This window comes from Gymnoscopelus braueri (assembly GCF_963280865.1).
Source record: "Gymnoscopelus braueri genome assembly, contig: SCAFFOLD_275, whole genome shotgun sequence".
In the NCBI taxonomy this organism is placed as follows: Eukaryota; Metazoa; Chordata; class Actinopteri; order Myctophiformes; family Myctophidae; genus Gymnoscopelus; species Gymnoscopelus braueri.
In genome coordinates, this window is record NW_027660394.1 from 50,001 (window position 1) to 55,000 (window position 5,000).

Here is a 5,000-nt window from a genome sequence, read left to right on the forward strand (position 1 = left end):
CGTAGCTTCTTATCACCTGACAGGGAGGAGTTTCCCCGGTAGGACGTAGTTTCTTATCACCTGACAGGGAGGAGTTTCCCTGGTAGGACGTAGCTTCTTATCACCTGACAGGGAGGAGTTTCCCTGGTAGGACGTAGCTTCTTATCACCTGACAGGGGGGAGTTTCCCTGGTAGGACGTAGCTTCTTATCACCTGACAGGGGGTAGTTTCCCCGGTAGGACGTAGCTTCTTATCACCTGACAGGGGGGAGTTTCCCCGGTAGGACGTAGCGTGTGGAAGGAACCCGTTATTCCAACCAGTTCCTTTCCCCTCCATCAGGCTCCCCGGCTGACCAGGGGGAGGCAGTATAGAGACCAGGATTACTGCATGTTTTTAGTGAGGGTTCCTACCCTAGGGGACACGGGGGGAACATGCAAACTCCACACAGAAAGGCCCTTTCACCAACCCCACCTAGGGTATGGGCACTGATGGCACGGAGGAGAGGACACGCCCCCCAGCGCCCATGCAGCGTCTTCGGCAGGAATCGAACCCAGGACCTTATAGCTGTGAGGTGACCGACTGACTGCGCCACCGTGCCCCTTCCAGTGTTCATTTTTACAGCAAATTTAGTTTTAGTCATCTGAAGTGTTATAGTTTTTGTCTATTTTTAGTTGACTAAATATCATAAGATTTAAGTCGACTAAATCCACAGCTGATTTAGTCGACTAAATGTGTTTCGGCGGGCCGTGTGTGTGCGTTTAGTTTAGCAGCAGAAACGGTGTAGTTTAGCAGCAAAAACGGTGTAGTTTAGCAACAGAAACGGTTTAGTTTAGCAGCAGAAACTGTGTAGTTTAGCAACAGAAACGGTGTAGTTTAGCAGCAGAAACGGTTTAGTTTAGCAGCAGAAACGGTGTAGTTTAGCAGCAAAAACTGTGTAGTTTAGCAGCAGAAACCGTGTAGTGTAGCAGCAGAAACGGTGTAGTTTAGCAGCAGAAACGGTATAGTTTAGCAGCAGAAACCGTGTAGTGTAGCAGCAGAAACGGTGTAGTTTAGCAGCAGAAACGGTTTAGTTTAGCAGCAGAAACGGTGTAGTTTAGCAGCAGAAACGGTGTAGTTTAGCAGCAGAAACTGTGTAGTTTAGCAGCAGAAACGGTGTAGTTTAGCAGCAGAAACGGTGTATTTTAGCAGCAGAAACAGTGTAGTTTAACAGCAGAAACTGTGTAGTTTAGCAGCAGAAACGGTGTAGTTTAGCAGCAGAAACGGTGTAGTTTAGCAGCAGAAACGGTGTAGTTTAGCAGCAGAAACCGTGTAGTGTAGCAGCAGAAACGGTGTAGTTTAGCAGCAGAAACGGTGTATTTTAGCAGCAGAAACGGTGTAGTTTAACAGCAGAAACGGTGTAGTTTAGCAGCAGAAACGGTGTAGTTTAGCAGCAAAAACGGTGTAGTTTAGCAGCAGAAACGTTGTATTTTAGCAGCAGAAACGGTGTAGTTTAGCAGCAGAAACGTTGTATTTTAGCAGCAGAAACGGTGTAGTTTAGCAGCAGAAACGGTGTAGTTTAGCAGCAGAAACAGTGTAGTTTAGCAGCAGAAACGGTGTAGTATAGCAGCAGAAACGGTGTAGTTTAGCAGCAGGCTGAGGTGCTGTGGCCTTCTGGAAGGTCACACCCTTTAACGGGACACATATGTGATCACAACACCCTCCTTCTTCTGACACCGTCACTAATGAGATTTGGGCGCTCGTCCAGCCGAGCCTCAGGCACACACACTGTCCCTGTACGCACATCGCACACACGCACACACACACACACGCAGACACATGTATTCACGCACATCCTCTCACACGCACGCGCACACACACACACACACACACACACACACACACACACACACACACACACGCACACGCACGCACACGCACACACACACACACGCATTCACGCACACCCTCTCACACGCACACCCTCTCTCACACACACACACACACACACACACACACACACACACACACACACACACACACACACACACACACACACACACACACACACACACACACACACACACACACACACACACACCTTGTAAATACAGCTTCCATGTATTCACGTATATTAGGCCTACTTTTAAAATGAGGAGTGAGGCTATAGTTCTGACTACAGTGGAGAGTTTATGCCACAGTTTGGGAGTCAGAAGAGAGAAGAGTCTAGGAGGTGTGGAGCGTTGTCCAGGGTGTTTTAGAGAAGGGAGAAGAGTCTAGGACGTGTGGAGCGTTGTCCAGGGTGTTTTAGAGAAGAGAGAAGAGTCTAGGAGGTGTGGAGCGTTGTCCAGGGTGTTTTAGAGAAGAGAGAAGAGTCTAGGACGTGTGGAGCGTTGTCCAGGGTGTTTTAGAGAAGAGAGAAGAGTCTAGGACGTGTAGAGCGTTGTCCAGGGTGTTTTAGAGAAGAGAGAAGAGTCTAGGAGGTGTGGAGCGTTGTCCAGGGTGTTTTAGAGAAGAGAGAAGAGTCTAGGAGGTGTGGAGCGTTGTCCAGGGTGTTTTAGAGAAGAGAGAAGAGTCTAGGAGGTGTGGAGCGTTGTCCAGGGTGTTTTAGAGAAGAGAGAAGAGTCTAGGACCTGTGGAGCGTTGTCCAGGGTGTTTTAGAGACGAGAGAAGAGTCTAGGACGTGTGGAGCGTTGTCCAGGGTGTTTTAGAGACGAGAGAAGAGTGTAGGACGTGTGGAGCGTTGTCCAGGTTGTTTTAGAAAAGAGAGAAGAGTCTAGGACGTGTGGAGCGTTGTCCAGAGTGTTTTAGAGAAGTGAGAAGAGTCTAGGACGTGTGGAGCGTTGTCCATGCAGGGTGTTTTAGTGAAGAGAGAAGAGTTTAGGACATGTGGAGCGTTGTCCAGGGTGTTTTAGAGAAGAGAGAAGAGTCTAGGACGTGTGGAGCGTTGTCCAGGGTGTTTTAGAGAAGAGAGAAGAGTCTAGGACCTGTGGAGCGTTGTCCAGGGTGTTTTAGTGAAGAGAGAAGAGTCTAGGACGTGTGGAGCGTTGTCCAGGGTGTTTTAGAGAAGAGAGAAGAGTCTAGGACGTGTGGAGCGTTGTCCAGGGTGTTTTAGAGAAGAGAGAAGAGTCTAGGACGTGTGGAGCGTTGTCCAGGGTGTTTTAGAGAAGAGAGAAGAGTCTAGGACGCGTGGAGCGTTGTCCAGGGTGTTTTAGAGAAGAGAGAAGAGTCTAGGACGTGTGGAGCGTTGTCCAGGGTGTTTTAGAAAAAGTTCTGTCAGCATTCCTGTGTTAGCTGATCTAAGTGTGGAAATCAACAGAACAATACACAACACAATGCAACACAACAGGCAATTTAATGATCTGTTTCACTGGCAGACATAAAATTCCAGATTAGCTCACTTGATGTATGAATGAATGCACACACACACACACACACACACACACACACACACACACACACACACACACACACACACACACACACACACACACACACACACACACACACACACACACACACACACACACACACACACACACACACACACACACACGTACGCACGCGCATGCATGCACACGCACGCACTTAATGTATGAATGAATGCACACACACACACACACACACACACACACACACACACACACACACACACACGTACGCACGCGCATGCATGCACACACACGCACGCACGCACGCACGCACGCACGCACGCACGAGCGTGCACATCAATTCTAATCAGGTGATGTGGACAGCTGAACCTCATATTGACTGTCTGTCTGCCAATCTGCTCTGAGATCAGATACAATGTAGAATAAATGTAATGAAGTATAGGATTCATAGAACAATGAAGTCTTCTGAACAGTAAGACTGATTCTAAATATTTTCATGTCAATGACTCCCAAAAAAAAGAAGAAGCTATTTGGCCGTGGACCCCCATCTGAAAATATTTGACCCGCCTCATGCAACATTTTTGTTGTTTAAAAACTATTCAAAACACACATATATATACAGTATATATATATATGTTGTGAGCTGTTAGATCTACTATTTATAAATGGCTGTTTTTTCTAGGTTTAAAGTGGTTCAACTGAGTTTGACGCTACATTAACTCATTTTTCTGGGGACCCCTTGGAACCCATTTAAGGGCCCCTGGGGGTCCCCGGACCCCACTTTGAGAACCTCTGAACAGTAATAAGGCTTCATACTAAACATGTCACTCTGTCAGGCACCTGGAACGAGTGACAAGCAAACTGACTCTATGGGAGCCAACCCAGGGCCCAGCTACGGGAAGGAGGTGCACCACCTACGTAGACACACTGCGGTGTGACAGTGGAGCCACACACACACACACACACACACACACACACACACACACACACACACACACACACACACACACACACACACGCACACACACACACACACACACGCACACACACACACACGCACGCACGCACGCACGCACGCACGCACACACACACACACACACACAGACACAGACACAGACACACACACACACACACACACACACACAGACACACACACACACACACACACACACACACACACACACACACACACACACAGACACACACACACACACACACACACACACACACACACACACACACGCGCGCATGCACTGTACACGCGTGTGTGTCAGTAGGAGGTGCACCACCTACGTAGACACACTGCTGTGCGATTTTTCACACGGAAAAAACGGACAATATAATTTTTTTAAATGAACACATGGTTCTCAATGACCTCATGCACACCGGCTCCGAATTTACCGCGTGGCGATGCGTTTTTTTTTCCAATCGAACCCAGTTCGATTGGTGCGTCTTTTTGCATGCGGTAAAAACTGATTGACTAATCGCACCCTGTCTGCAAAGGCCTTTAGTAGGTTATAGCTCAAGTAGGCCTACTGTACTTAACATACTTTTACTTTGAGACTTTACTTGAGAAAATCCATCTTTTGTTACTTATACCACTACATCTCAGAGGTACATATTATACTTGTTTTACTCTGCTACAATTATATG